Source organism: Ambystoma mexicanum, unplaced genomic scaffold (assembly GCF_040938575.1).
Source record: "Ambystoma mexicanum isolate Mex_15411 unplaced genomic scaffold, UKY_AmexF1_1 Mex_scaf52, whole genome shotgun sequence".
NCBI classification, from domain to species: domain Eukaryota; kingdom Metazoa; phylum Chordata; class Amphibia; order Caudata; family Ambystomatidae; genus Ambystoma; species Ambystoma mexicanum.
The window spans coordinates 1,275,747-1,301,968 of NW_027182469.1; the positions used below are offsets into that span (position 1 = coordinate 1,275,747).

The 26,222-nt window shown below is 51.3% G+C and overlaps 47 non-coding genes across 47 annotated transcripts; all 47 read left to right on the forward strand.

Annotated features, from left to right (window-relative positions):
- The first annotated feature begins 342 nt into the window (after nt 1–342).
- TRNAG-GCC (transfer RNA glycine (anticodon GCC)) lies at nt 343–413 on the forward strand. Its single transcript has one exon. It is a non-coding gene; the product is annotated as a tRNA-Gly (tRNA).
- A 350-nt stretch (nt 414–763) lies between these two features.
- TRNAG-CCC (transfer RNA glycine (anticodon CCC)) lies at nt 764–834 on the forward strand. The gene has a single exon. It is a non-coding gene; the product is annotated as a tRNA-Gly (tRNA).
- A 552-nt stretch (nt 835–1,386) lies between these two features.
- TRNAG-GCC (transfer RNA glycine (anticodon GCC)) lies at nt 1,387–1,457 on the forward strand. The gene has a single exon. It is a non-coding gene; the product is annotated as a tRNA-Gly (tRNA).
- Nucleotides 1,458–1,807: 350 nt separating this feature from the next.
- On the forward strand, nt 1,808–1,878 carry TRNAG-CCC (transfer RNA glycine (anticodon CCC)). Its single transcript has one exon. It is a non-coding gene; the product is annotated as a tRNA-Gly (tRNA).
- A 565-nt stretch (nt 1,879–2,443) lies between these two features.
- On the forward strand, nt 2,444–2,514 carry TRNAG-GCC (transfer RNA glycine (anticodon GCC)). The gene has a single exon. It is a non-coding gene; the product is annotated as a tRNA-Gly (tRNA).
- Nucleotides 2,515–2,864: 350 nt separating this feature from the next.
- TRNAG-CCC (transfer RNA glycine (anticodon CCC)) lies at nt 2,865–2,935 on the forward strand. The gene has a single exon. It is a non-coding gene; the product is annotated as a tRNA-Gly (tRNA).
- Nucleotides 2,936–3,500: 565 nt separating this feature from the next.
- Nucleotides 3,501–3,571, forward strand: TRNAG-GCC (transfer RNA glycine (anticodon GCC)). The gene has a single exon. It is a non-coding gene; the product is annotated as a tRNA-Gly (tRNA).
- Nucleotides 3,572–3,921: 350 nt separating this feature from the next.
- On the forward strand, nt 3,922–3,992 carry TRNAG-CCC (transfer RNA glycine (anticodon CCC)). The gene has a single exon. It is a non-coding gene; the product is annotated as a tRNA-Gly (tRNA).
- Nucleotides 3,993–4,544: 552 nt separating this feature from the next.
- Nucleotides 4,545–4,615, forward strand: TRNAG-GCC (transfer RNA glycine (anticodon GCC)). The gene has a single exon. It is a non-coding gene; the product is annotated as a tRNA-Gly (tRNA).
- Nucleotides 4,616–4,965: 350 nt separating this feature from the next.
- On the forward strand, nt 4,966–5,036 carry TRNAG-CCC (transfer RNA glycine (anticodon CCC)). Its single transcript has one exon. It is a non-coding gene; the product is annotated as a tRNA-Gly (tRNA).
- Nucleotides 5,037–6,022: 986 nt separating this feature from the next.
- Nucleotides 6,023–6,093, forward strand: TRNAG-CCC (transfer RNA glycine (anticodon CCC)). The gene has a single exon. It is a non-coding gene; the product is annotated as a tRNA-Gly (tRNA).
- Nucleotides 6,094–6,658: 565 nt separating this feature from the next.
- TRNAG-GCC (transfer RNA glycine (anticodon GCC)) lies at nt 6,659–6,729 on the forward strand. Its single transcript has one exon. It is a non-coding gene; the product is annotated as a tRNA-Gly (tRNA).
- A 350-nt stretch (nt 6,730–7,079) lies between these two features.
- TRNAG-CCC (transfer RNA glycine (anticodon CCC)) lies at nt 7,080–7,150 on the forward strand. Its single transcript has one exon. It is a non-coding gene; the product is annotated as a tRNA-Gly (tRNA).
- A 552-nt stretch (nt 7,151–7,702) lies between these two features.
- Nucleotides 7,703–7,773, forward strand: TRNAG-GCC (transfer RNA glycine (anticodon GCC)). Its single transcript has one exon. It is a non-coding gene; the product is annotated as a tRNA-Gly (tRNA).
- A 350-nt stretch (nt 7,774–8,123) lies between these two features.
- Nucleotides 8,124–8,194, forward strand: TRNAG-CCC (transfer RNA glycine (anticodon CCC)). The gene has a single exon. It is a non-coding gene; the product is annotated as a tRNA-Gly (tRNA).
- A 565-nt stretch (nt 8,195–8,759) lies between these two features.
- On the forward strand, nt 8,760–8,830 carry TRNAG-GCC (transfer RNA glycine (anticodon GCC)). The gene has a single exon. It is a non-coding gene; the product is annotated as a tRNA-Gly (tRNA).
- A 350-nt stretch (nt 8,831–9,180) lies between these two features.
- TRNAG-CCC (transfer RNA glycine (anticodon CCC)) lies at nt 9,181–9,251 on the forward strand. The gene has a single exon. It is a non-coding gene; the product is annotated as a tRNA-Gly (tRNA).
- A 565-nt stretch (nt 9,252–9,816) lies between these two features.
- On the forward strand, nt 9,817–9,887 carry TRNAG-GCC (transfer RNA glycine (anticodon GCC)). The gene has a single exon. It is a non-coding gene; the product is annotated as a tRNA-Gly (tRNA).
- Nucleotides 9,888–10,237: 350 nt separating this feature from the next.
- TRNAG-CCC (transfer RNA glycine (anticodon CCC)) lies at nt 10,238–10,308 on the forward strand. Its single transcript has one exon. It is a non-coding gene; the product is annotated as a tRNA-Gly (tRNA).
- Nucleotides 10,309–10,873: 565 nt separating this feature from the next.
- TRNAG-GCC (transfer RNA glycine (anticodon GCC)) lies at nt 10,874–10,944 on the forward strand. Its single transcript has one exon. It is a non-coding gene; the product is annotated as a tRNA-Gly (tRNA).
- A 350-nt stretch (nt 10,945–11,294) lies between these two features.
- TRNAG-CCC (transfer RNA glycine (anticodon CCC)) lies at nt 11,295–11,365 on the forward strand. The gene has a single exon. It is a non-coding gene; the product is annotated as a tRNA-Gly (tRNA).
- A 552-nt stretch (nt 11,366–11,917) lies between these two features.
- TRNAG-GCC (transfer RNA glycine (anticodon GCC)) lies at nt 11,918–11,988 on the forward strand. Its single transcript has one exon. It is a non-coding gene; the product is annotated as a tRNA-Gly (tRNA).
- Nucleotides 11,989–12,338: 350 nt separating this feature from the next.
- TRNAG-CCC (transfer RNA glycine (anticodon CCC)) lies at nt 12,339–12,409 on the forward strand. The gene has a single exon. It is a non-coding gene; the product is annotated as a tRNA-Gly (tRNA).
- Nucleotides 12,410–12,974: 565 nt separating this feature from the next.
- On the forward strand, nt 12,975–13,045 carry TRNAG-GCC (transfer RNA glycine (anticodon GCC)). Its single transcript has one exon. It is a non-coding gene; the product is annotated as a tRNA-Gly (tRNA).
- Nucleotides 13,046–13,395: 350 nt separating this feature from the next.
- TRNAG-CCC (transfer RNA glycine (anticodon CCC)) lies at nt 13,396–13,466 on the forward strand. Its single transcript has one exon. It is a non-coding gene; the product is annotated as a tRNA-Gly (tRNA).
- Nucleotides 13,467–14,021: 555 nt separating this feature from the next.
- TRNAG-GCC (transfer RNA glycine (anticodon GCC)) lies at nt 14,022–14,092 on the forward strand. Its single transcript has one exon. It is a non-coding gene; the product is annotated as a tRNA-Gly (tRNA).
- Nucleotides 14,093–14,442: 350 nt separating this feature from the next.
- Nucleotides 14,443–14,513, forward strand: TRNAG-CCC (transfer RNA glycine (anticodon CCC)). The gene has a single exon. It is a non-coding gene; the product is annotated as a tRNA-Gly (tRNA).
- Nucleotides 14,514–15,068: 555 nt separating this feature from the next.
- TRNAG-GCC (transfer RNA glycine (anticodon GCC)) lies at nt 15,069–15,139 on the forward strand. Its single transcript has one exon. It is a non-coding gene; the product is annotated as a tRNA-Gly (tRNA).
- Nucleotides 15,140–15,489: 350 nt separating this feature from the next.
- On the forward strand, nt 15,490–15,560 carry TRNAG-CCC (transfer RNA glycine (anticodon CCC)). The gene has a single exon. It is a non-coding gene; the product is annotated as a tRNA-Gly (tRNA).
- Nucleotides 15,561–16,112: 552 nt separating this feature from the next.
- TRNAG-GCC (transfer RNA glycine (anticodon GCC)) lies at nt 16,113–16,183 on the forward strand. Its single transcript has one exon. It is a non-coding gene; the product is annotated as a tRNA-Gly (tRNA).
- A 350-nt stretch (nt 16,184–16,533) lies between these two features.
- Nucleotides 16,534–16,604, forward strand: TRNAG-CCC (transfer RNA glycine (anticodon CCC)). The gene has a single exon. It is a non-coding gene; the product is annotated as a tRNA-Gly (tRNA).
- A 930-nt stretch (nt 16,605–17,534) lies between these two features.
- TRNAG-CCC (transfer RNA glycine (anticodon CCC)) lies at nt 17,535–17,605 on the forward strand. The gene has a single exon. It is a non-coding gene; the product is annotated as a tRNA-Gly (tRNA).
- Nucleotides 17,606–18,170: 565 nt separating this feature from the next.
- Nucleotides 18,171–18,241, forward strand: TRNAG-GCC (transfer RNA glycine (anticodon GCC)). The gene has a single exon. It is a non-coding gene; the product is annotated as a tRNA-Gly (tRNA).
- A 350-nt stretch (nt 18,242–18,591) lies between these two features.
- Nucleotides 18,592–18,662, forward strand: TRNAG-CCC (transfer RNA glycine (anticodon CCC)). The gene has a single exon. It is a non-coding gene; the product is annotated as a tRNA-Gly (tRNA).
- Nucleotides 18,663–19,227: 565 nt separating this feature from the next.
- TRNAG-GCC (transfer RNA glycine (anticodon GCC)) lies at nt 19,228–19,298 on the forward strand. Its single transcript has one exon. It is a non-coding gene; the product is annotated as a tRNA-Gly (tRNA).
- Nucleotides 19,299–19,648: 350 nt separating this feature from the next.
- On the forward strand, nt 19,649–19,719 carry TRNAG-CCC (transfer RNA glycine (anticodon CCC)). Its single transcript has one exon. It is a non-coding gene; the product is annotated as a tRNA-Gly (tRNA).
- Nucleotides 19,720–20,271: 552 nt separating this feature from the next.
- Nucleotides 20,272–20,342, forward strand: TRNAG-GCC (transfer RNA glycine (anticodon GCC)). The gene has a single exon. It is a non-coding gene; the product is annotated as a tRNA-Gly (tRNA).
- A 350-nt stretch (nt 20,343–20,692) lies between these two features.
- TRNAG-CCC (transfer RNA glycine (anticodon CCC)) lies at nt 20,693–20,763 on the forward strand. The gene has a single exon. It is a non-coding gene; the product is annotated as a tRNA-Gly (tRNA).
- Nucleotides 20,764–21,328: 565 nt separating this feature from the next.
- TRNAG-GCC (transfer RNA glycine (anticodon GCC)) lies at nt 21,329–21,399 on the forward strand. Its single transcript has one exon. It is a non-coding gene; the product is annotated as a tRNA-Gly (tRNA).
- Nucleotides 21,400–21,749: 350 nt separating this feature from the next.
- On the forward strand, nt 21,750–21,820 carry TRNAG-CCC (transfer RNA glycine (anticodon CCC)). Its single transcript has one exon. It is a non-coding gene; the product is annotated as a tRNA-Gly (tRNA).
- Nucleotides 21,821–22,385: 565 nt separating this feature from the next.
- On the forward strand, nt 22,386–22,456 carry TRNAG-GCC (transfer RNA glycine (anticodon GCC)). The gene has a single exon. It is a non-coding gene; the product is annotated as a tRNA-Gly (tRNA).
- Nucleotides 22,457–22,806: 350 nt separating this feature from the next.
- On the forward strand, nt 22,807–22,877 carry TRNAG-CCC (transfer RNA glycine (anticodon CCC)). Its single transcript has one exon. It is a non-coding gene; the product is annotated as a tRNA-Gly (tRNA).
- A 552-nt stretch (nt 22,878–23,429) lies between these two features.
- Nucleotides 23,430–23,500, forward strand: TRNAG-GCC (transfer RNA glycine (anticodon GCC)). The gene has a single exon. It is a non-coding gene; the product is annotated as a tRNA-Gly (tRNA).
- Nucleotides 23,501–23,850: 350 nt separating this feature from the next.
- TRNAG-CCC (transfer RNA glycine (anticodon CCC)) lies at nt 23,851–23,921 on the forward strand. The gene has a single exon. It is a non-coding gene; the product is annotated as a tRNA-Gly (tRNA).
- A 565-nt stretch (nt 23,922–24,486) lies between these two features.
- TRNAG-GCC (transfer RNA glycine (anticodon GCC)) lies at nt 24,487–24,557 on the forward strand. Its single transcript has one exon. It is a non-coding gene; the product is annotated as a tRNA-Gly (tRNA).
- A 350-nt stretch (nt 24,558–24,907) lies between these two features.
- On the forward strand, nt 24,908–24,978 carry TRNAG-CCC (transfer RNA glycine (anticodon CCC)). Its single transcript has one exon. It is a non-coding gene; the product is annotated as a tRNA-Gly (tRNA).
- Nucleotides 24,979–25,908: 930 nt separating this feature from the next.
- TRNAG-CCC (transfer RNA glycine (anticodon CCC)) lies at nt 25,909–25,979 on the forward strand. Its single transcript has one exon. It is a non-coding gene; the product is annotated as a tRNA-Gly (tRNA).
- The last annotated feature ends 243 nt before the right edge of the window (nt 25,980–26,222 follow it).

A 26,222-nucleotide genomic window follows, 5' to 3' on the forward strand; every position in this document is an offset into this window, starting at 1 on the left:
TGTCAGCCTCGTGTGGCTGCAAAGATATCCCCTGAGTCCTGCGGTAGAAGTCTGGCTTTCCTGAGGCACGGTGCTCAGGGAACTGCACTCAGAGTAGCGACCCATACAAAGGCCACCCTCATCTACCAGTGTGCTTGCCTCTGTCCACTTTTCCTGTCTATAGAACCTGGCCGTTCGTGGCCGTTCGTGGCCAAGTGAGTGAGAAGGACTGCCAGGGCAGCGCAGCTCCCATTCACCCACCGGAGCTGGCGCCATCCTCATGTCACTGCAGTGCTCTGTTAAATCAGCTGCTCTGGGCTGCAATGGTCCAGAGCACTGTAGCGCCAGTGTGCAGCATGTAAGGCATTGGTGGTTCAGTGGTAGAATTCTCGCCTGCCACGCGGGAGGCCCGGGTTCGATTCCCGGCCAATGCATGAGCGTTTTGCACATGTACCTTTCGTTGACTTTGAAGCATCGTGAAAAGGAAGAGACCGAACAAAAAAACAAGCCTTGATTGCCTTGCTTGCCTTATTTCTGCTACTAGCGATCACTCTGCTGATCCCTTTTAGTAGAAGGGGCCGCTGCGCCTTGACTGGAAGCAGGGCAATCTCAGATTATGCAAAACACTCATAGAGGCCCAGCCCGAGTAGGTGCCAGTCTCACACGTCTGCAAAGGCCTTCAATGAGGCTTTCAGCAGAAGTCAAGAGTTTACGAGTGACCATTCGCATGGAACTGGCAGGTGTGTTAAATCAAGCGCTCTACCGCAGTAATGCTGCTTGTCAAGCATTGGTAGTTCAGTGGTAGAATTCTCGCTTCCCAAGCGGGAGGCCCGGGTTCGATTCCCGGCCAATGCATGGCACTTTTGTAGACGTGTCTCTTGATATTTTAAAAGGCATGGGAAAAGAAAAATGGAAACGGTAGATAAGATGATTGCATTGCTTGTCTGTTTTCTGCGCAAAGAAAGCACTCTGCTGCCCTCTTTTAGCAGAAGATGGAACGGCAGTTTCAACTTAAGGCGGGAAACCTATTATGCAAATAATTCCCAGAAGACCCCAGAAGCCCAGATTGAAAGGGTGTCAGCCTCGTGTGGCTGCAAAGATATCCCCTGAGTCCTGCGGTAGAAGTCTGGCTTTCCTGAGGCACGGTGCTCAGGGAACTGCACTCAGAGTAGCGACCCATACAAAGGCCACCCTCATCTACCAGTGTGCTTGCCTCTGTCCACTTTTCCTGTCTATAGAACCTGGCCGTTCGTGGCCAAGTGAGTGAGAAGGACTGCCAGGGCAGCGCAGCTCCCATTCACCCACCGGAGCTGGCGCCATCCTCATGTCACTGCAGTGCTCTGTTAAATCAGCTGCTCTGGGCTGCAATGGTCCAGAGCACTGTAGCACCAGTGTGCAGCATGTAAGGCATTGGTGGTTCAGTGGTAGAATTCTCGCCTGCCACGCGGGAGGCCCGGGTTCGATTCCCGGCCAATGCATGAGCGTTTTGCACATGTACCTTTCGTTGACTTTGAAGCATCGTGAAAAGGAAGAGACCGAACAAAAAAACAAGCCTTGATTGCCTTGCTTGCCTTATTTCTGCTACTAGCGATCACTCTGCTGATCCCTTTTAGTAGAAGGGGCCGCTGCGCCTTGACTGGAAGCAGGGCAATCTCAGATTATGCAAACAGCTCATAGAGGCCCAGCCCGAGTAGGTGCCAGTCTCACACGTCTGCAAAGGCCTTCAATGAGGCTTTCAGCAGAAGTCAAGAGTTTACGAGTGACCATTCGCATGGAACTGGCAGGTGTGTTAAATCAAGTGCTCTACCGCAGTAATGCTGCTTGTCAGGCATTGGTAGTTCAGTGGTAGAATTCTCGCTTCCCAAGCGGGAGGCCCGGGTTCGATTCCCGGCCAATGCATGGCACTTTTGTAGACGTGTCTCTTGATATTTTAAAAGGCATGGGAAAAGAAAAATGGAAACGGTAGATAAGATGATTGCATTGCTTGTCTGTTTTCTGCGCAAAGAAAGCACTCTGCTGCCCTCTTTTAGCAGAAGATGGAACGGCAGTTTCAACTTAAGGCGGGAAACCTTCTATTATGCAAATAATTCCCAGAAGACCCCAGAAGCCCAGATTGAAAGGGTGTCAGCCTCGTGTGGCTGCAAAGATATCCCCTGAGTCCTGCGGTAGAAGTCTGGCTTTCCTGAGGCACGGTGCTCAGGGAACTGCACTCAGAGTAGCGACCCATACAAAGGCCTCCCTCATCTACCAGTGTGCTTGCCTCTGTCCACTTTTCCTGTCTATAGAACCTGGCCGTTCGTGGCCGTTCGTGGCCAAGTGAGTGAGAAGGACTGCCAGGGCAGCGCAGCTCCCATTCACCCACCGGAGCTGGCGCCATCCTCATGTCACTGCAGTGCTCTGTTAAATCAGCTGCTCTGGGCTGCAATGGTCCAGAGCACTGTAGCGCCAGTGTGCAGCATGTAAGGCATTGGTGGTTCAGTGGTAGAATTCTCGCCTGCCACGCGGGAGGCCCGGGTTCGATTCCCGGCCAATGCATGAGTGTTTTGCACATGTACCTTTCGTTGACTTTGAAGCATCGTGAAAAGGAAGAGACCGAACAAAAAAACAAGCCTTGATTGCCTTGCTTGCCTTATTTCTGCTACTAGCGATCACTCTGCTGATCCCTTTTAGTAGAAGGGGCCGCTGCGCCTTGACTGGAAGCAGGGCAATCTCAGATTATGCAAAACGCTCATAGAGGCCCAGCCCGAGTAGGTGCCAGTCTCACACGTCTGCAAAGGCCTTCAATGAGGCTTTCAGCAGAAGTCAAGAGTTTACGAGTGACCATTCGCATGGAACTGGCAGGTGTGTTAAATCAAGCGCTCTACCGCAGTAATGCTGCTTGTCAAGCATTGGTAGTTCAGTGGTAGAATTCTCGCTTCCCAAGCGGGAGGCCCGGGTTCGATTCCCGGCCAATGCATGGCACTTTTGTAGACGTGTCTCTTGATATTTTAAAAGGCATGGGAAAAGAAAAATGGAAACGGTAGATAAGATGATTGCATTGCTTGTCTGTTTTCTGCGCAAAGAAAGCAATCTGCTGCCCTCTTTTAGCAGAAGATGGAACTGCAGTTTCAACTTAAGGCGGGAAACCTTCTATTATGCAAATAATTCCCAGAAGACCCCAGAAGCCCAGATTGAAAGGGTGTCAGCCTCGTGTGGCTGCAAAGATATCCCCTGAGTCCTGCGGTAGAAGTCTGGCTTTCCTGAGGCACGGTGCTCAGGGAACTGCACTCAGAGTAGCGACCCATACAAAGGCCACCCTCATCTACCAGTGTGCTTGCCTCTGTCCACTTTTCCTGTCTATAGAACCTGGCCGTTCGTGGCCGTTCGTGGCCAAGTGAGTGAGAAGGACTGCCAGGGCAGCGCAGCTCCCATTCACCCACCGGAGCTGGCGCCATCCTCATGTCACTGCAGTGCTCTGTTAAATCAGCTGCTCTGGGCTGCAATGGTCCAGAGCACTGTAGCGCCAGTGTACAGCATGTAAGGCATTGGTGGTTCAGTGGTAGAATTCTCGCCTGCCACGCGGGAGGCCCGGGTTCGATTCCCGGCCAATGCATGAGCGTTTTGCACATGTACCTTTCGTTGACTTTGAAGCATCGTGAAAAGGAAGAGACCGAACAAAAAAACAAGCCTTGATTGCCTTGCTTGCCTTATTTCTGCTACTAGCGATCACTCTGCTGATCCCTTTTAGTAGAAGGGGCCGCTGCGCCTTGACTGGAAGCAGGGCAATCTCAGATTATGCAAAACACTCATAGAGGCCCAGCCCGAGTAGGTGCCAGTCTCACACGTCTGCAAAGGCCTTCAATGAGGCTTTCAGCAGAAGTCAAGAGTTTACGAGTGACCATTCGCATGGAACTGGCAGGTGTGTTAAATCAAGCGCTCTACCGCAGTAATGCTGCTTGTCAAGCATTGGTAGTTCAGTGGTAGAATTCTCGCTTCCCAAGCGGGAGGCCCGGGTTCGATTCCCGGCCAATGCATGGCACTTTTGTAGACGTGTCTCTTGATATTTTAAAAGGCATGGGAAAAGAAAAATGGAAACGGTAGATAAGATGATTGCATTGCTTGTCTGTTTTCTGCGCAAAGAAAGCACTCTGCTGCCCTCTTTTAGCAGAAGATGGAACGGCAGTTTCAACTTAAGGCGGGAAACCTATTATGCAAATAATTCCCAGAAGACCCCAGAAGCCCAGATTGAAAGGGTGTCAGCCTCGTGTGGCTGCAAAGATATCCCCTGAGTCCTGCGGTAGAAGTCTGGCTTTCCTGAGGCACGGTGCTCAGGGAACTGCACTCAGAGTAGCGACCCATACAAAGGCCACCCTCATCTACCAGTGTGCTTGCCTCTGTCCACTTTTCCTGTCTATAGAACCTGGCCGTTCGTGGCCAAGTGAGTGAGAAGGACTGCCAGGGCAGCGCAGCTCCCATTCACCCACCGGAGCTGGCGCCATCCTCATGTCACTGCAGTGCTCTGTTAAATCAGCTGCTCTGGGCTGCAATGGTCCAGAGCACTGTAGCACCAGTGTGCAGCATGTAAGGCATTGGTGGTTCAGTGGTAGAATTCTCGCCTGCCACGCGGGAGGCCCGGGTTCGATTCCCGGCCAATGCATGAGCGTTTTGCACATGTACCTTTCGTTGACTTTGAAGCATCGTGAAAAGGAAGAGACCGAACAAAAAAACAAGCCTTGATTGCCTTGCTTGCCTTATTTCTGCTACTAGCGATCACTCTGCTGATCCCTTTTAGTAGAAGGGGCCGCTGCGCCTTGACTGGAAGCAGGGCAATCTCAGATTATGCAAACAGCTCATAGAGGCCCAGCCCGAGTAGGTGCCAGTCTCACACGTCTGCAAAGGCCTTCAATGAGGCTTTCAGCAGAAGTCAAGAGTTTACGAGTGACCATTCGCATGGAACTGGCAGGTGTGTTAAATCAAGTGCTCTACCGCAGTAATGCTGCTTGTCAGGCATTGGTAGTTCAGTGGTAGAATTCTCGCTTCCCAAGCGGGAGGCCCGGGTTCGATTCCCGGCCAATGCATGGCACTTTTGTAGACGTGTCTCTTGATATTTTAAAAGGCATGGGAAAAGAAAAATGGAAACGGTAGATAAGATGATTGCATTGCTTGTCTGTTTTCTGCGCAAAGAAAGCACTCTGCTGCCCTCTTTTAGCAGAAGATGGAACGGCAGTTTCAACTTAAGGCGGGAAACCTTCTATTATGCAAATAATTCCCAGAAGACCCCAGAAGCCCAGATTGAAAGGGTGTCAGCCTCGTGTGGCTGCAAAGATATCCCCTGAGTCCTGCGGTAGAAGTCTGGCTTTCCTGAGGCACGGTGCTCAGGGAACTGCACTCAGAGTAGCGACCCATACAAAGGCCTCCCTCATCTACCAGTGTGCTTGCCTCTGTCCACTTTTCCTGTCTATAGAACCTGGCCGTTCGTGGCCGTTCGTGGCCAAGTGAGTGAGAAGGACTGCCAGGGCAGCGCAGCTCCCATTCACCCACCGGAGCTGGCGCCATCCTCATGTCACTGCAGTGCTCTGTTAAATCAGCTGCTCTGGGCTGCAATGGTCCAGAGCACTGTAGCGCCAGTGTGCAGCATGTAAGGCAATGGTGGTTCAGTGGTAGAATTCTCGCCTGCCACGCGGGAGGCCCGGGTTCGATTCCCGGCCAATGCATGAGTGTTTTGCACATGTACCTTTCGTTGACTTTGAAGCATCGTGAAAAGGAAGAGACCGAACAAAAAAACAAGCCTTGATTGCCTTGCTTGCCTTATTTCTGCTACTAGCGATCACTCTGCTGATCCCTTTTAGTAGAAGGGGCCGCTGCGCCTTGACTGGAAGCAGGGCAATCTCAGATTATGCAAAACGCTCATAGAGGCCCAGCCCGAGTAGGTGCCAGTCTCACACGTCTGCAAAGGCCTTCAATGAGGCTTTCAGCAGAAGTCAAGAGTTTACGAGTGACCATTCGCATGGAACTGGCAGGTGTGTTAAATCAAGCGCTCTACCGCAGTAATGCTGCTTGTCAAGCATTGGTAGTTCAGTGGTAGAATTCTCGCTTCCCAAGCGGGAGGCCCGGGTTCGATTCCCGGCCAATGCATGGCACTTTTGTAGACGTGTCTCTTGATATTTTAAAAGGCATGGGAAAAGAAAAATGGAAACGGTAGATAAGATGATTGCATTGCTTGTCTGTTTTCTGCGCAAAGAAAGCAATCTGCTGCCCTCTTTTAGCAGAAGATGGAACTGCAGTTTCAACTTAAGGCGGGAAACCTTCTATTATGCAAATAATTCCCAGAAGACCCCAGAAGCCCAGATTGAAAGGGTGTCAGCCTCGTGTGGCTGCAAAGATATCCCCTGAGTCCTGCGGTAGAAGTCTGGCTTTCCTGAGGCACGGTGCTCAGGGAACTGCACTCAGAGTAGCGACCCATACAAAGGCCACCCTCATCTACCAGTGTGCTTGCCTCTGTCCACTTTTCCTGTCTATAGAACCTGGCCGTTCGTGGCCGTTCGTGGCCAAGTGAGTGAGAAGGACTGCCAGGGCAGCGCAGCTCCCATTCACCCACCGGAGCTGGCGCCATCCTCATGTCACTGCAGTGCTCTGTTAAATCAGCTGCTCTGGGCTGCAATGGTCCAGAGCACTGTAGCGCCAGTGTACAGCATGTAAGGCATTGGTGGTTCAGTGGTAGAATTCTCGCCTGCCACGCGGGAGGCCCGGGTTCGATTCCCGGCCAATGCATGAGCGTTTTGCACATGTACCTTTCGTTGACTTTGAAGCATCGTGAAAAGGAAGAGACCGAACAAAAAAACAAGCCTTGATTGCCTTGCTTGCCTTATTTCTGCTACTAGCGATCACTCTGCTGATCCCTTTTAGTAGAAGGGGCCGCTGCGCCTTGACTGGAAGCAGGGCAATCTCAGATTATGCAAAACACTCATAGAGGCCCAGCCCGAGTAGGTGCCAGTCTCACACGTCTGCAAAGGCCTTCAATGAGGCTTTCAGCAGAAGTCAAGAGTTTACGAGTGACCATTCGCATGGAACTGGCAGGTGTGTTAAATCAAGCGCTCTACCGCAGTAATGCTGCTTGTCAAGCATTGGTAGTTCAGTGGTAGAATTCTCGCTTCCCAAGCGGGAGGCCCGGGTTCGATTCCCGGCCAATGCATGGCACTTTTGTAGACGTGTCTCTTGATATTTTAAAAGGCATGGGAAAAGAAAAATGGAAACGGTAGATAAGATGATTGCATTGCTTGTCTGTTTTCTGCGCAAAGAAAGCACTCTGCTGCCCTCTTTTAGCAGAAGATGGAACGGCAGTTTCAACTTAAGGCGGGAAACCTATTATGCAAATAATTCCCAGAAGACCCCAGAAGCCCAGATTGAAAGGGTGTCAGCCTCGTGTGGCTGCAAAGATATCCCCTGAGTCCTGCGGTAGAAGTCTGGCTTTCCTGAGGCACGGTGCTCAGGGAACTGCACTCAGAGTAGCGACCCATACAAAGGCCACCCTCATCTACCAGTGTGCTTGCCTCTGTCCACTTTTCCTGTCTATAGAACCTGGCCGTTCGTGGCCAAGTGAGTGAGAAGGACTGCCAGGGCAGCGCAGCTCCCATTCACCCACCGGAGCTGGCGCCATCCTCATGTCACTGCAGTGCTCTGTTAAATCAGCTGCTCTGGGCTGCAATGGTCCAGAGCACTGTAGCACCAGTGTGCAGCATGTAAGGCATTGGTGGTTCAGTGGTAGAATTCTCGCCTGCCACGCGGGAGGCCCGGGTTCGATTCCCGGCCAATGCATGAGCGTTTTGCACATGTACCTTTCGTTGACTTTGAAGCATCGTGAAAAGGAAGAGACCGAACAAAAAAACAAGCCTTGATTGCCTTGCTTGCCTTATTTCTGCTACTAGCGATCACTCTGCTGATCCCTTTTAGTAGAAGGGGCCGCTGCGCCTTGACTGGAAGCAGGGCAATCTCAGATTATGCAAACAGCTCATAGAGGCCCAGCCCGAGTAGGTGCCAGTCTCACACGTCTGCAAAGGCCTTCAATGAGGCTTTCAGCAGAAGTCAAGAGTTTACGAGTGACCATTCGCATGGAACTGGCAGGTGTGTTAAATCAAGTGCTCTACCGCAGTAATGCTGCTTGTCAGGCATTGGTAGTTCAGTGGTAGAATTCTCGCTTCCCAAGCGGGAGGCCCGGGTTCGATTCCCGGCCAATGCATGGCACTTTTGTAGACGTGTCTCTTGATATTTTAAAAGGCATGGGAAAAGAAAAATGGAAACGGTAGATAAGATGATTGCATTGCTTGTCTGTTTTCTGCGCAAAGAAAGCACTCTGCTGCCCTCTTTTAGCAGAAGATGGAACGGCAGTTTCAACTTAAGGCGGGAAACCTTCTATTATGCAAATAATTCCCAGAAGACCCCAGAAGCCCAGATTGAAAGGGTGTCAGCCTCGTGTGGCTGCAAAGATATCCCCTGAGTCCTGCGGTAGAAGTCTGGCTTTCCTGAGGCACGGTGCTCAGGGAACTGCACTCAGAGTAGCGACCCATACAAAGGCCTCCCTCATCTACCAGTGTGCTTGCCTCTGTCCACTTTTCCTGTCTATAGAACCTGGCCGTTCGTGGCCGTTCGTGGCCAAGTGAGTGAGAAGGACTGCCAGGGCAGCGCAGCTCCCATTCACCCACCGGAGCTGGCGCCATCCTCATGTCACTGCAGTGCTCTGTTAAATCAGCTGCTCTGGGCTGCAATGGTCCAGAGCACTGTAGCGCCAGTGTGCAGCATGTAAGGCATTGGTGGTTCAGTGGTAGAATTCTCGCCTGCCACGCGGGAGGCCCGGGTTCGATTCCCGGCCAATGCATGAGTGTTTTGCACATGTACCTTTCGTTGACTTTGAAGCATCGTGAAAAGGAAGAGACCGAACAAAAAAACAAGCCTTGATTGCCTTGCTTGCCTTATTTCTGCTACTAGCGATCACTCTGCTGATCCCTTTTAGTAGAAGGGGCCGCTGCGCCTTGACTGGAAGCAGGGCAATCTCAGATTATGCAAAACGCTCATAGAGGCCCAGCCCGAGTAGGTGCCAGTCTCACACGTCTGCAAAGGCCTTCAATGAGGCTTTCAGCAGAAGTCAAGAGTTTACGAGTGACCATTCGCATGGAACTGGCAGGTGTGTTAAATCAAGCGCTCTACCGCAGTAATGCTGCTTGTCAAGCATTGGTAGTTCAGTGGTAGAATTCTCGCTTCCCAAGCGGGAGGCCCGGGTTCGATTCCCGGCCAATGCATGGCACTTTTGTAGACGTGTCTCTTGATATTTTAAAAGGCATGGGAAAAGAAAAATGGAAACGGTAGATAAGATGATTGCATTGCTTGTCTGTTTTCTGCGCAAAGAAAGCAATCTGCTGCCCTCTTTTAGCAGAAGATGGAACTGCAGTTTCAACTTAAGGCGGGAAACCTTCTATTATGCAAATAATTCCCAGAAGACCCCAGAAGCCCAGATTGAAAGGGTGTCAGCCTCGTGTGGCTGCAAAGATATCCCCTGAGTCCTGCGGTAGAAGTCTGGCTTTCCTGAGGCACGGTGCTCAGGGAACTGCACTCAGAGTAGCGACCCATACAAAGGCCACCCTCATCTACCAGTGTGCTTGCCTCTGTCCACTTTTCCTGTCTATAGAACCTGGCCGTTCGTGGCCGTTCGTGGCCAAGTGAGTGAGAAGGACTGCCAGGGCAGCGCAGCTCCCATTCACCCACCGGAGCTGGCGCCATCCTCATGTCACTGCAGTGCTCTGTTAAATCAGCTGCTCTGGGCTGCAATGGTCCAGAGCACTGTAGCGCCAGTGTGCAGCATGTAAGGCATTGGTGGTTCAGTGGTAGAATTCTCGCCTGCCACGCGGGAGGCCCGGGTTCGATTCCCGGCCAATGCATGAGCGTTTTGCACATGTACCTTTCGTTGACTTTGAAGCATCGTGAAAAGGAAGAGACCGAACAAAAAAACAAGCCTTGATTGCCTTGCTTGCCTTATTTCTGCTACTAGCGATCACTCTGCTGATCCCTTTTAGTAGAAGGGGCCGCTGCGCCTTGACTGGAAGCAGGGCAATCTCAGATTATGCAAACAGCTCATAGAGGCCCAGCCCGAGTAGGTGCCAGTCTCACACGTCTGCAAAGGCCTTCAATGAGGCTTTCAGCAGAAGTCAAGAGTTTACGAGTGACCATTCGCATGGAACTGGCAGGTGTGTTAAATCAAGTGCTCTACCGCAGTAATGCTGCTTGTCAGGCATTGGTAGTTCAGTGGTAGAATTCTCGCTTCCCAAGCGGGAGGCCCGGGTTCGATTCCCGGCCAATGCATGGCACTTTTGTAGACGTGTCTCTTGATATTTTAAAAGGCATGGGAAAAGAAAAATGGAAACGGTAGATAAGATGATTGCATTGCTTGTCTGTTTTCTGCGCAAAGAAAGCACTCTGCTGCCCTCTTTTAGCAGAAGATGGAACGGCAGTTTCAACTTAAGGCGGGAAACCTTCTATTATGCAAATAATTCCCAGAAGACCCCAGAAGCCCAGATTGAAAGGGTGTCAGCCTCGTGTGGCTGCAAAGATATCCCCTGAGTCCTGCGGTAGAAGTCTGGCTTTCCTGAGGCACGGTGCTCAGGGAACTGCACTCAGAGTAGCGACCCATACAAAGGCCACCCTCATCTACCAGTGTGCTTGCCTCTGTCCACTTTTCCTGTCTATAGAACCTGGCCGTTCGTGGCCGTTCGTGGCCAAGTGAGTGAGAAGGACTGCCAGGGCAGCGCAGCTCCCATTCACCCACCGGAGCTGGCGCCATCCTCATGTCACTGCAGTGCTCTGTTAAATCAGCTGCTCTGGGCTGCAATGGTCCAGAGCACTGTAGCGCCAGTGTGCAGCATGTAAGGCATTGGTGGTTCAGTGGTAGAATTCTCGCCTGCCACGCGGGAGGCCCGGGTTCGATTCCCGGCCAATGCATGAGCGTTTTGCACATGTACCTTTCGTTGACTTTGAAGCATCGTGAAAAGGAAGAGACCGAACAAAAAAACAAGCCTTGATTGCCTTGCTTGCCTTATTTCTGCTACTAGCGATCACTCTGCTGATCCCTTTTAGTAGAAGGGGCCGCTGCGCCTTGACTGGAAGCAGGGCAATCTCAGATTATGCAAAACACTCATAGAGGCCCAGCCCGAGTAGGTGCCAGTCTCACACGTCTGCAAAGGCCTTCAATGAGGCTTTCAGCAGAAGTCAAGAGTTTACGAGTGACCATTCGCATGGAACTGGCAGGTGTGTTAAATCAAGCGCTCTACCGCAGTAATGCTGCTTGTCAAGCATTGGTAGTTCAGTGGTAGAATTCTCGCTTCCCAAGCGGGAGGCCCGGGTTCGATTCCCGGCCAATGCATGGCACTTTTGTAGACGTGTCTCTTGATATTTTAAAAGGCATGGGAAAAGAAAAATGGAAACGGTAGATAAGATGATTGCATTGCTTGTCTGTTTTCTGCGCAAAGAAAGCACTCTGCTGCCCTCTTTTAGCAGAAGATGGAACGGCAGTTTCAACTTAAGGCGGGAAACCTATTATGCAAATAATTCCCAGAAGACCCCAGAAGCCCAGATTGAAAGGGTGTCAGCCTCGTGTGGCTGCAAAGATATCCCCTGAGTCCTGCGGTAGAAGTCTGGCTTTCCTGAGGCACGGTGCTCAGGGAACTGCACTCAGAGTAGCGACCCATACAAAGGCCACCCTCATCTACCAGTGTGCTTGCCTCTGTCCACTTTTCCTGTCTATAGAACCTGGCCGTTCGTGGCCAAGTGAGTGAGAAGGACTGCCAGGGCAGCGCAGCTCCCATTCACCCACCGGAGCTGGCGCCATCCTCATGTCACTGCAGTGCTCTGTTAAATCAGCTGCTCTGGGCTGCAATGGTCCAGAGCACTGTAGCACCAGTGTGCAGCATGTAAGGCATTGGTGGTTCAGTGGTAGAATTCTCGCCTGCCACGCGGGAGGCCCGGGTTCGATTCCCGGCCAATGCATGAGCGTTTTGCACATGTACCTTTCGTTGACTTTGAAGCATCGTGAAAAGGAAGAGACCGAACAAAAAAACAAGCCTTGATTGCCTTGCTTGCCTTATTTCTGCTACTAGCGATCACTCTGCTGATCCCTTTTAGTAGAAGGGGCCGCTGCGCCTTGACTGGAAGCAGGGCAATCTCAGATTATGCAAACAGCTCATAGAGGCCCAGCCCGAGTAGGTGCCAGTCTCACACGTCTGCAAAGGCCTTCAATGAGGCTTTCAGCAGAAGTCAAGAGTTTACGAGTGACCATTCGCATGGAACTGGCAGGTGTGTTAAATCAAGTGCTCTACCGCAGTAATGCTGCTTGTCAGGCATTGGTAGTTCAGTGGTAGAATTCTCGCTTCCCAAGCGGGAGGCCCGGGTTCGATTCCCGGCCAATGCATGGCACTTTTGTAGACGTGTCTCTTGATATTTTAAAAGGCATGGGAAAAGAAAAATGGAAACGGTAGATAAGATGATTGCATTGCTTGTCTGTTTTCTGCGCAAAGAAAGCACTCTGCTGCCCTCTTTTAGCAGAAGATGGAACGGCAGTTTCAACTTAAGGCGGGAAACCTTCTATTATGCAAATAATTCCCAGAAGACCCCAGAAGCCCAGATTGAAAGGGTGTCAGCCTCGTGTGGCTGCAAAGATATCCCGTGAGTCCTGCGGTAGAAGTCTGGCTTTCCTGAGGCACGGTGCTCAGGGAACTGCACTCAGAGTAGCGACCCATACAAAGGCCTCCCTCATCTACCAGTGTGCTTGCCTCTGTCCACTTTTCCTGTCTATAGAACCTGGCCGTTCGTGGCCGTTCGTGGCCAAGTGAGTGAGAAGGACTGCCAGGGCAGCGCAGCTCCCATTCACCCACCGGAGCTGGCGCCATCCTCATGTCACTGCAGTGCTCTGTTAAATCAGCTGCTCTGGGCTGCAATGGTCCAGAGCACTGTAGCGCCAGTGTGCAGCATGTAAGGCATTGGTGGTTCAGTGGTAGAATTCTCGCCTGCCACGCGGGAGGCCCGGGTTCGATTCCCGGCCAATGCATGAGTGTTTTGCACATGTACCTTTCGTTGACTTTGAAGCATCGTGAAAAGGAAGAGACCGAACAAAAAAACAAGCCTTGATTGCCTTGCTTGCCTTATTTCTGCTACTAGCGATCACTCTGCTGATCCCTTTTAGTAGAAGGGGCCGCTGCGCCTTGACTGGAAGCAGGGCAATCTCAGATTATGCAAAACGCTCATAGAGGCCCAGCCCGAGTAGGTGCCAGTCTCACACGTCTGCAAAGGCCTTCAATGAGGCTTTCAGCAGAAGTCAAGAGTTTACGAGTGACCATTCGCATGGAACTGGCAGGTGTGTTAAATCAAGCGCTCTACCGCAGTAATGCTGCTTGTCAAGCATTGGTAGTTCAGTGGTAGAATTCTCGCTTCCCAAGCGGGAGGCCCGGGTTCGATTCCCGGCCAATGCATGGCACTTTTGTAGACGTGTCTCTTGATATTTTAAAAGGCATGGGAAAAGAAAAATGGAAACGGTAGATAAGATGATTGCATTGCTTGTCTGTTTTCTGCGCAAAGAAAGCAATCTGCTGCCCTCTTTTAGCAGAAGATGGAACTGCAGTTTCAACTTAAGGCGGGAAACCTTCTATTATGCAAATAATTCCCAGAAGACCCCAGAAGCCCAGATTGAAAGGGTGTCAGCCTCGTGTGGCTGCAAAGATATCCCCTGAGTCCTGCGGTAGAAGTCTGGCTTTCCTGAGGCACGGTGCTCAGGGAACTGCACTCAGAGTAGCGACCCATACAAAGGCCACCCTCATCTACCAGTGTGCTTGCCTCTGTCCACTTTTCCTGTCTATAGAACCTGGCCGTTCGTGGCCAAGTGAGTGAGAAGGACTGCCAGGGCAGCGCAGCTCCCATTCACCCACCGGAGCTGGCGCCATCCTCATGTCACTGCAGTGCTCTGTTAAATCAGCTGCTCTGGGCTGCAATGGTCCAGAGCACTGTAGCGCCAGTGTGCAGCATGTAAGGCATTGGTGGTTCAGTGGTAGAATTCTCGCCTGCCACGCGGGAGGCCCGGGTTCGATTCCCGGCCAATGCATGAGTGTTTTGCACATGTACCTTTCGTTGACTTTGAAGCATCGTGAAAAGGAAGAGACCGAACAAAAAAACAAGCCTTGATTGCCTTGCTTGCCTTATTTCTGCTACTAGCGATCACTCTGCTGATCCCTTTTAGTAGAAGGGGCCGCTGCGCCTTGACTGGAAGCAGGGCAATCTCAGATTATGCAAAACGCTCATAGAGGCCCAGCCCGAGTAGGTGCCAGTCTCACACGTCTGCAAAGGCCTTCAATGAGGCTTTCAGCAGAAGTCAAGAGTTTACGAGTGACCATTCGCATGGAACTGGCAGGTGTGTTAAATCAAGCGCTCTACCGCAGTAATGCTGCTTGTCAAGCATTGGTAGTTCAGTGGTAGAATTCTCGCTTCCCAAGCGGGAGGCCCGGGTTCGATTCCCGGCCAATGCATGGCACTTTTGTAGACGTGTCTCTTGATATTTTAAAAGGCATGGGAAAAGAAAAATGGAAACGGTAGATAAGATGATTGCATTGCTTGTCTGTTTTCTGCGCAAAGAAAGCAATCTGCTGCCCTCTTTTAGCAGAAGATGGAACTGCAGTTTCAACTTAAGGCGGGAAACCTTCTATTATGCAAATAATTCCCAGAAGACCCCAGAAGCCCAGATTGAAAGGGTGTCAGCCTCGTGTGGCTGCAAAGATATCCCCTGAGTCCTGCGGTAGAAGTCTGGCTTTCCTGAGGCACGGTGCTCAGGGAACTGCACTCAGAGTAGCGACCCATACAAAGGCCACCCTCATCTACCAGTGTGCTTGCCTCTGTCCACTTTTCCTGTCTATAGAACCTGGCCGTTCGTGGCCAAGTGAGTGAGAAGGACTGCCAGGGCAGCGCAGCTCCCATTCACCCACCGGAGCTGGCGCCATCCTCATGTCACTGCAGTGCTCTGTTAAATCAGCTGCTCTGGGCTGCAATGGTCCAGAGCACTGTAGCGCCAGTGTGCAGCATGTAAGGCATTGGTGGTTCAGTGGTAGAATTCTCGCCTGCCATGCGGGAGGCCCGGGTTCGATTCCCGGCCAATGCATGAGCGTTTTGCACATGTACCTTTCGTTGACTTTGAAGCATCGTGAAAAGGAAGAGACCGAACAAAAAAACAAGCCTTGATTGCCTTGCTTGCCTTATTTCTGCTACTAGCGATCACTCTGCTGATCCCTTTTAGTAGAAGGGGCCGCTGCGCCTTGACTGGAAGCAGGGCAATCTCAGATTATGCAAAACACTCATAGAGGCCCAGCCCGAGTAGGTGCCAGTCTCACACGTCTGCAAAGGCCTTCAATGAGGCTTTCAGCAGAAGTCAAGAGTTTACGAGTGACCATTCGCATGGAACTGGCAGGTGTGTTAAATCAAGCGCTCTACCGCAGTAATGCTGCTTGTCAAGCATTGGTAGTTCAGTGGTAGAATTCTCGCTTCCCAAGCGGGAGGCCCGGGTTCGATTCCCGGCCAATGCATGGCACTTTTGTAGACGTGTCTCTTGATATTTTAAAAGGCATGGGAAAAGAAAAATGGAAACGGTAGATAAGATGATTGCATTGCTTGTCTGTTTTCTGCGCAAAGAAAGCACTCTGCTGCCCTCTTTTAGCAGAAGATGGAACGGCAGTTTCAACTTAAGGCGGGAAACCTATTATGCAAATAATTCCCAGAAGACCCCAGAAGCCCAGATTGAAAGGGTGTCAGCCTCGTGTGGCTGCAAAGATATCCCCTGAGTCCTGCGGTAGAAGTCTGGCTTTCCTGAGGCACGGTGCTCAGGGAACTGCACTCAGAGTAGCGACCCATACAAAGGCCACCCTCATCTACCAGTGTGCTTGCCTCTGTCCACTTTTCCTGTCTATAGAACCTGGCCGTTCGTGGCCAAGTGAGTGAGAAGGACTGCCAGGGCAGCGCAGCTCCCATTCACCCACCGGAGCTGGCGCCATCCTCATGTCACTGCAGTGCTCTGTTAAATCAGCTGCTCTGGGCTGCAATGGTCCAGAGCACTGTAGCACCAGTGTGCAGCATGTAAGGCATTGGTGGTTCAGTGGTAGAATTCTCGCCTGCCACGCGGGAGGCCCGGGTTCGATTCCCGGCCAATGCATGAGCGTTTTGCACATGTACCTTTCGTTGACTTTGAAGCATCGTGAAAAGGAAGAGACCGAACAAAAAAACAAGCCTTGATTGCCTTGCTTGCCTTATTTCTGCTACTAGCGATCACTCTGCTGATCCCTTTTAGTAGAAGGGGCCGCTGCGCCTTGACTGGAAGCAGGGCAATCTCAGATTATGCAAACAGCTCATAGAGGCCCAGCCCGAGTAGGTGCCAGTCTCACACGTCTGCAAAGGCCTTCAATGAGGCTTTCAGCAGAAGTCAAGAGTTTACGAGTGACCATTCGCATGGAACTGGCAGGTGTGTTAAATCAAGTGCTCTACCGCAGTAATGCTGCTTGTCAGGCATTGGTAGTTCAGTGGTAGAATTCTCGCTTCCCAAGCGGGAGGCCCGGGTTCGATTCCCGGCCAATGCATGGCACTTTTGTAGACGTGTCTCTTGATATTTTAAAAGGCATGGGAAAAGAAAAATGGAAACGGTAGATAAGATGATTGCATTGCTTGTCTGTTTTCTGCGCAAAGAAAGCACTCTGCTGCCCTCTTTTAGCAGAAGATGGAACGGCAGTTTCAACTTAAGGCGGGAAACCTTCTATTATGCAAATAATTCCCAGAAGACCCCAGAAGCCCAGATTGAAAGGGTGTCAGCCTCGTGTGGCTGCAAAGATATCCCCTGAGTCCTGCGGTAGAAGTCTGGCTTTCCTGAGGCACGGTGCTCAGGGAACTGCACTCAGAGTAGCGACCCATACAAAGGCCTCCCTCATCTACCAGTGTGCTTGCCTCTGTCCACTTTTCCTGTCTATAGAACCTGGCCGTTCGTGGCCGTTCGTGGCCAAGTGAGTGAGAAGGACTGCCAGGGCAGCGCAGCTCCCATTCACCCACCGGAGCTGGCGCCATCCTCATGTCACTGCAGTGCTCTGTTAAATCAGCTGCTCTGGGCTGCAATGGTCCAGAGCACTGTAGCGCCAGTGTGCAGCATGTAAGGCATTGGTGGTTCAGTGGTAGAATTCTCGCCTGCCACGCGGTTGACTTTGAAGCATCGTGAAAAGGAAGAGACCGAACAAAAAAACAAGCCTTGATTGCCTTGCTTGCCTTATTTCTGCTACTAGCGATCACTCTGCTGATCCCTTTTAGTAGAAGGGGCCGCTGCGCCTTGACTGGAAGCAGGGCAATCTCAGATTATGCAAAACGCTCATAGAGGCCCAGCCCGAGTAGGTGCCAGTCTCACACGTCTGCAAAGGCCTTCAATGAGGCTTTCAGCAGAAGTCAAGAGTTTACGAGTGACCATTCGCATGGAACTGGCAGGTGTGTTAAATCAAGCGCTCTACCGCAGTAATGCTGCTTGTCAAGCATTGGTAGTTCAGTGGTAGAATTCTCGCTTCCCAAGCGGGAGGCCCGGGTTCGATTCCCGGCCAATGCATGGCACTTTTGTAGACGTGTCTCTTGATATTTTAAAAGGCATGGGAAAAGAAAAATGGAAACGGTAGATAAGATGATTGCATTGCTTGTCTGTTTTCTGCGCAAAGAAAGCAATCTGCTGCCCTCTTTTAGCAGAAGATGGAACTGCAGTTTCAACTTAAGGCGGGAAACCTTCTATTATGCAAATAATTCCCAGAAGACCCCAGAAGCCCAGATTGAAAGGGTGTCAGCCTCGTGTGGCTGCAAAGATATCCCCTGAGTCCTGCGGTAGAAGTCTGGCTTTCCTGAGGCACGGTGCTCAGGGAACTGCACTCAGAGTAGCGACCCATACAAAGGCCACCCTCATCTACCAGTGTGCTTGCCTCTGTCCACTTTTCCTGTCTATAGAACCTGGCCGTTCGTGGCCGTTCGTGGCCAAGTGAGTGAGAAGGACTGCCAGGGCAGCGCAGCTCCCATTCACCCACCGGAGCTGGCGCCATCCTCATGTCACTGCAGTGCTCTGTTAAATCAGCTGCTCTGGGCTGCAATGGTCCAGAGCACTGTAGCGCCAGTGTGCAGCATGTAAGGCATTGGTGGTTCAGTGGTAGAATTCTCGCCTGCCACGCGGGAGGCCCGGGTTCGATTCCCGGCCAATGCATGAGCGTTTTGCACATGTACCTTTCGTTGACTTTGAAGCATCGTGAAAAGGAAGAGACCGAACAAAAAAACAAGCCTTGATTGCCTTGCTTGCCTTATTTCTGCTACTAGCGATCACTCTGCTGATCCCTTTTAGTAGAAGGGGCCGCTGCGCCTTGACTGGAAGCAGGGCAATCTCAGATTATGCAAACAGCTCATAGAGGCCCAGCCCGAGTAGGTGCCAGTCTCACACGTCTGCAAAGGCCTTCAATGAGGCTTTCAGCAGAAGTCAAGAGTTTACGAGTGACCATTCGCATGGAACTGGCAGGTGTGTTAAATCAAGTGCTCTACCGCAGTAATGCTGCTTGTCAGGCATTGGTAGTTCAGTGGTAGAATTCTCGCTTCCCAAGCGGGAGGCCCGGGTTCGATTCCCGGCCAATGCATGGCACTTTTGTAGACGTGTCTCTTGATATTTTAAAAGGCATGGGAAAAGAAAAATGGAAACGGTAGATAAGATGATTGCATTGCTTGTCTGTTTTCTGCGCAAAGAAAGCACTCTGCTGCCCTCTTTTAGCAGAAGATGGAACGGCAGTTTCAACTTAAGGCGGGAAACCTTCTATTATGCAAATAATTCCCAGAAGACCCCAGAAGCCCAGATTGAAAGGGTGTCAGCCTCGTGTGGCTGCAAAGATATCCCCTGAGTCCTGCGGTAGAAGTCTGGCTTTCCTGAGGCACGGTGCTCAGGGAACTGCACTCAGAGTAGCGACCCATACAAAGGCCACCCTCATCTACCAGTGTGCTTGCCTCTGTCCACTTTTCCTGTCTATAGAACCTGGCCGTTCGTGGCCGTTCGTGGCCAAGTGAGTGAGAAGGACTGCCAGGGCAGCGCAGCTCCCATTCACCCACCGGAGCTGGCGCCATCCTCATGTCACTGCAGTGCTCTGTTAAATCAGCTGCTCTGGGCTGCAATGGTCCAGAGCACTGTAGCGCCAGTGTGCAGCATGTAAGGCATTGGTGGTTCAGTGGTAGAATTCTCGCCTGCCACGCGGGAGGCCCGGGTTCGATTCCCGGCCAATGCATGAGCGTTTTGCACATGTACCTTTCGTTGACTTTGAAGCATCGTGAAAAGGAAGAGACCGAACAAAAAAACAAGCCTTGATTGCCTTGCTTGCCTTATTTCTGCTACTAGCGATCACTCTGCTGATCCCTTTTAGTAGAAGGGGCCGCTGCGCCTTGACTGGAAGCAGGGCAATCTCAGATTATGCAAAACACTCATAGAGGCCCAGCCCGAGTAGGTGCCAGTCTCACACGTCTGCAAAGGCCTTCAATGAGGCTTTCAGCAGAAGTCAAGAGTTTACGAGTGACCATTCGCATGGAACTGGCAGGTGTGTTAAATCAAGCGCTCTACCGCAGTAATGCTGCTTGTCAAGCATTGGTAGTTCAGTGGTAGAATTTTCGCTTCCCAAGCGGGAGGCCCGGGTTCGATTCCCGGCCAATGCATGGCACTTTTGTAGACGTGTCTCTTGATATTTTAAAAGGCATGGGAAAAGAAAAATGGAAACGGTAGATAAGATGATTGCATTGCTTGTCTGTTTTCTGCGCAAAGAAAGCACTCTGCTGCCCTCTTTTAGCAGAAGATGGAACGGCAGTTTCAACTTAAGGCGGGAAACCTATTATGCAAATAATTCCCAGAAGACCCCAGAAGCCCAGATTGAAAGGGTGTCAGCCTCGTGTGGCTGCAAAGATATCCCCTGAGTCCTGCGGTAGAAGTCTGGCTTTCCTGAGGCACGGTGCTCAGGGAACTGCACTCAGAGTAGCGACCCATACAAAGGCCACCCTCATCTACCAGTGTGCTTGCCTCTGTCCACTTTTCCTGTCTATAGAACCTGGCCGTTCGTGGCCAAGTGAGTGAGAAGGACTGCCAGGGCAGCGCAGCTCCCATTCACCCACCGGAGCTGGCGCCATCCTCATGTCACTGCAGTGCTCTGTTAAATCAGCTGCTCTGGGCTGCAATGGTCCAGAGCACTGTAGCGCCAGTGTGCAGCATGTAAGGCATTGGTGGTTCAGTGGTAGAATTCTCGCCTGCCACGCGGGAGGCCCGGGTTCGATTCCCGGCCAATGCATGAGTGTTTTGCACATGTACCTTTCGTTGACTTTGAAGCATCGTGAAAAGGAAGAGACCGAACAAAAAAACAAGCCTTGATTGCCTTGCTTGCCTTATTTCTGCTACTAGCGATCACTCTGCTGATCCCTTTTAGTAGAAGGGGCCGCTGCGCCTTGACTGGAAGCAGGGCAATCTCAGATTATGCAAAACGCTCATAGAGGCCCAGCCCGAGTAGGTGCCAGTCTCACACGTCTGCAAAGGCCTTCAATGAGGCTTTCAGCAGAAGTCAAGAGTTTACGAGTGACCATTCGCATGGAACTGGCAGGTGTGTTAAATCAAGCGCTCTACCGCAGTAATGCTGCTTGTCAAGCATTGGTAGTTCAGTGGTAGAATTCTCGCTTCCCAAGCGGGAGGCCCGGGTTCGATTCCCGGCCAATGCATGGCACTTTTGTAGACGTGTCTCTTGATATTTTAAAAGGCATGGGAAAAGAAAAATGGAAACGGTAGATAAGATGATTGCATTGCTTGTCTGTTTTCTGCGCAAAGAAAGCAATCTGCTGCCCTCTTTTAGCAGAAGATGGAACTGCAGTTTCAACTTAAGGCGGGAAACCTTCTATTATGCAAATAATTCCCAGAAGACCCCAGAAGCCCAGATTGAAAGGGTGTCAGCCTCGTGTGGCTGCAAAGATATCCCCTGAGTCCTGCGGTAGAAGTCTGGCTTTCCTGAGGCACGGTGCTCAGGGAACTGCACTCAGAGTAGCGACCCATACAAAGGCCACCCTCATCTACCAGTGTGCTTGCCTCTGTCCACTTTTCCTGTCTATAGAACCTGGCCGTTCGTGGCCGTTCGTGGCCAAGTGAGTGAGAAGGACTGCCAGGGCAGCGCAGCTCCCATTCACCCACCGGAGCTGGCGCCATCCTCATGTCACTGCAGTGCTCTGTTAAATCAGCTGCTCTGGGCTGCAATGGTCCAGAGCACTGTAGCGCCAGTGTGCAGCATGTAAGGCATTGGTGGTTCAGTGGTAGAATTCTCGCCTGCCACGCGGGAGGCCCGGGTTCGATTCCCGGCCAATGCATGAGTGTTTTGCACATGTACCTTTCGTTGACTTTGAAGCATCGTGAAAAGGAAGAGACCGAACAAAAAAACAAGCCTTGATTGCCTTGCTTGCCTTATTTCTGCTACTAGCGATCACTCTGCTGATCCCTTTTAGTAGAAGGGGCCGCTGCGCCTTGACTGGAAGCAGGGCAATCTCAGATTATGCAAAACGCTCATAGAGGCCCAGCCCGAGTAGGTGCCAGTCTCACACGTCTGCAAAGGCCTTCAATGAGGCTTTCAGCAGAAGTCAAGAGTTTACGAGTGACCATTCGCATGGAACTGGCAGGTGTGTTAAATCAAGCGCTCTACCGCAGTAATGCTGCTTGTCAAGCATTGGTAGTTCAGTGGTAGAATTCTCGCTTCCCAAGCGGGAGGCCCGGGTTCGATTCCCGGCCAATGCATGGCACTTTTGTAGACGTGTCTCTTGATATTTTAAAAGGCATGGGAAAAGAAAAATGGAAACGGTAGATAAGATGATTGCATTGCTTGTCTGTTTTCTGCGCAAAGAAAGCAATCTGCTGCCCTCTTTTAGCAGAAGATGGAACTGCAGTTTCAACTTAAGGCGGGAAACCTTCTATTATGCAAATAATTCCCAGAAGACCCCAGAAGCCCAGATTGAAAGGGTGTCAGCCTCGTGTGGCTGCAAAGATATCCCCTGAGTCCTGCGGTAGAAGTCTGGCTTTCCTGAGGCACGGTGCTCAGGGAACTGCACTCAGAGTAGCGACCCATACAAAGGCCACCCTCATCTACCAGTGTGCTTGCCTCTGTCCACTTTTCCTGTCTATAGAACCTGGCCGTTCGTGGCCGTTCGTGGCCAAGTGAGTGAGAAGGACTGCCAGGGCAGCGCAGCTCCCATTCACCCACCGGAGCTGGCGCCATCCTCATGTCACTGCAGTGCTCTGTTAAATCAGCTGCTCTGGGCTGCAATGGTCCAGAGCACTGTAGCGCCAGTGTGCAGCATGTAAGGCATTGGTGGTTCAGTGGTAGAATTCTCGCCTGCCACGCGGGAGGCCCGGGTTCGATTCCCGGCCAATGCATGAGCGTTTTGCACATGTACCTTTCGTTGACTTTGAAGCATCGTGAAAAGGAAGAGACCGAACAAAAAAACAAGCCTTGATTGCCTTGCTTGCCTTATTTCTGCTACTAGCGATCACTCTGCTGATCCCTTTTAGTAGAAGGGGCCGCTGCGCCTTGACTGGAAGCAGGGCAATCTCAGATTATGCAAAACGCTCATAGAGGCCCAGCCCGAGTAGGTGCCAGTCTCACACGTCTGCAAAGGCCTTCAATGAGGCTTTCAGCAGAAGTCAAGAGTTTACGAGTGACCATTCGCATGGAACTGGCAGGTGTGTTAAATCAAGCGCTCTACCGCAGTAATGCTGCTTGTCAAGCATTGGTAGTTCAGTGGTAGAATTCTCGCTTCCCAAGCGGGAGGCCCGGGTTCGATTCCCGGCCAATGCATGGCACTTTTGTAGACGTGTCTCTTGATATTTTAAAAGGCATGGGAAAAGAAAAATGGAAACGGTAGATAAGATGATTGCATTGCTTGTCTGTTTTCTGCGCAAAGAAAGCACTCTGCTGCCCTCTTTTAGCAGAAGATGGAACGGCAGTTTCAACTTAAGGCGGGAAACCTATTATGCAAATAATTCCCAGAAGACCCCAGAAGCCCAGATTGAAAGGGTGTCAGCCTCGTGTGGCTGCAAAGATATCCCCTGAGTCCTGCGGTAGAAGTCTGGCTTTCCTGAGGCACGGTGCTCAGGGAACTGCACTCAGAGTAGCGACCCATACAAAGGCCACCCTCATCTACCAGTGTGCTTGCCTCTGTCCACTTTTCCTGTCTATAGAACCTGGCCGTTCGTGGCCAAGTGAGTGAGAAGGACTGCCAGGGCAGCGCAGCTCCCATTCACCCACCGGAGCTGGCGCCATCCTCATGTCACTGCAGTGCTCTGTTAAATCAGCTGCTCTGGGCTGCAATGGTCCAGAGCACTGTAGCACCAGTGTGCAGCATGTAAGGCATTGGTGGTTCAGTGGTAGAATTCTCGCCTGCCACGCGGGAGGCCCGGGTTCGATTCCCGGCCAATGCATGAGCGTTTTGCACATGTACCTTTTGTTGACTTTGAAGCATCGTGAAAAGGAAGAGACCGAACAAAAAAACAAGCCTTGATTGCCTTGCTTGCCTTATTTCTGCTACTAGCGATCACTCTGCTGATCCCTTTTAGTAGAAGGGGCCGCTGCGCCTTGACTGGAAGCAGGGCAATCTCAGATTATGCAAACAGCTCATAGAGGCCCAGCCCGAGTAGGTGCCAGTCTCACACGTCTGCAAAGGCCTTCAATGAGGCTTTCAGCAGAAGTCAAGAGTTTACGAGTGACCATTCGCATGGAACTGGCAGGTGTGTTAAATCAAGTGCTCTACCGCAGTAATGCTGCTTGTCAGGCATTGGTAGTTCAGTGGTAGAATTCTCGCTTCCCAAGCGGGAGGCCCGGGTTCGATTCCCGGCCAATGCATGGCACTTTTGTAGACGTGTCTCTTGATATTTTAAAAGGCATGGGAAAAGAAAAATGGAAACGGTAGATAAGATGATTGCATTGCTTGTCTGTTTTCTGCGCAAAGAAAGCACTCTGCTGCCCTCTTTTAGCAGAAGATGGAACGGCAGTTTCAACTTAAGGCGGGAAACCTTCTATTATGCAAATAATTCCCAGAAGACCCCAGAAGCCCAGATTGAAAGGGTGTCAGCCTCGTGTGGCTGCAAAGATATCCCCTGAGTCCTGCGGTAGAAGTCTGGCTTTCCTGAGGCACGGTGCTCAGGGAACTGCACTCAGAGTAGCGACCCATACAAAGGCCTCCCTCATCTACCAGTGTGCTTGCCTCTGTCCACTTTTCCTGTCTATAGAACCTGGCCGTTCGTGGCCGTTCGTGGCCAAGTGAGTGAGAAGGACTGCCAGGGCAGCGCAGCTCCCATTCACCCACCGGAGCTGGCGCCATCCTCATGTCACTGCAGTGCTCTGTTAAATCAGCTGCTCTGGGCTGCAATGGTCCAGAGCACTGTAGCGCCAGTGTGCAGCATGTAAGGCATTGGTGGTTCAGTGGTAGAATTCTCGCCTGCCACGCGGGAGGCCCGGGTTCGATTCCCGGCCAATGCATGAGTGTTTTGCACATGTACCTTTCGTTGACTTTGAAGCATCGTGAAAAGGAAGAGACCGAACAAAAAAACAAGCCTTGATTGCCTTGCTTGCCTTATTTCTGCTACTAGCGATCACTCTGCTGATCCCTTTTAGTAGAAGGGGCCGCTGCGCCTTGACTGGAAGCAGGGCAATCTCAGATTATGCAAAACGCTCATAGAGGCCCAGCCCGAGTAGGTGCCAGTCTCACACGTCTGCAAAGGCCTTCAATGAGGCTTTCAGCAGAAGTCAAGAGTTTACGAGTGACCATTCGCATGGAACTGGCAGGTGTGTTAAATCAAGCGCTCTACCGCAGTAATGCTGCTTGTCAAGCATTGGTAGTTCAGTGGTAGAATTCTCGCTTCCCAAGCGGGAGGCCCGGGTTCGATTCCCGGCCAATGCATGGCACTTTTGTAGACGTGTCTCTTGATATTTTAAAAGGCATGGGAAAAGAAAAATGGAAACGGTAGATAAGATGATTGCATTGCTTGTCTGTTTTCTGCGCAAAGAAAGCAATCTGCTGCCCTCTTTTAGCAGAAGATGGAACTGCAGTTTCAACTTAAGGCGGGAAACCTTCTATTATGCAAATAATTCCCAGAAGACCCCAGAAGCCCAGATTGAAAGGGTGTCAGCCTCGTGTGGCTGCAAAGATATCCCCTGAGTCCTGCGGTAGAAGTCTGGCTTTCCTGAGGCACGGTGCTCAGGGAACTGCACTCAGAGTAGCGACCCATACAAAGGCCACCCTCATCTACCAGTGTGCTTGCCTCTGTCCACTTTTCCTGTCTATAGAACCTGGCCGTTCGTGGCCGTTCGTGGCCAAGTGAGTGAGAAGGACTGCCAGGGCAGCGCAGCTCCCATTCACCCACCGGAGCTGGCGCCATCCTCATGTCACTGCAGTGCTCTGTTAAATCAGCTGCTCTGGGCTGCAATGGTCCAGAGCACTGTAGCGCCAGTGTGCAGCATGTAAGGCATTGGTGGTTCAGTGGTAGAATTCTCGCCTGCCACGCGGTTGACTTTGAAGCATCGTGAAAAGGAAGAGACCGAACAAAAAAACAAGCCTTGATTGCCTTGCTTGCCTTATTTCTGCTACTAGCGATCACTCTGCTGATCCCTTTTAGTAGAAGGGGCCGCTGCGCCTTGACTGGAAGCAGGGCAATCTCAGATTATGCAAAACGCTCATAGAGGCCCAGCCCGAGTAGGTGCCAGTCTCACACGTCTGCAAAGGCCTTCAATGAGGCTTTCAGCAGAAGTCAAGAGTTTACGAGTGACCATTCGCATGGAACTGGCAGGTGTGTTAAATCAAGCGCTCTACCGCAGTAATGCTGCTTGTCAAGCATTGGTAGTTCAGTGGTAGAATTCTCGCTTCCCAAGCGGGAGGCCCGGGTTCGATTCCCGGCCAATGCATGGCACTTTTGTAGACGTGTCTCTTGATATTTTAAAAGGCATGGGAAAAGAAAAATGGAAACGGTAGATAAGATGATTGCATTGCTTGTCTGTTTTCTGCGCAAAGAAAGCAATCTGCTGCCCTCTTTTAGCAGAAGATGGAACTGCAGTTTCAACTTAAGGCGGGAAACCTTCTATTATGCAAATAATTCCCAGAAGACCCCAGAAGCCCAGATTGAAAGGGTGTCAGCCTCGTGTGGCTGC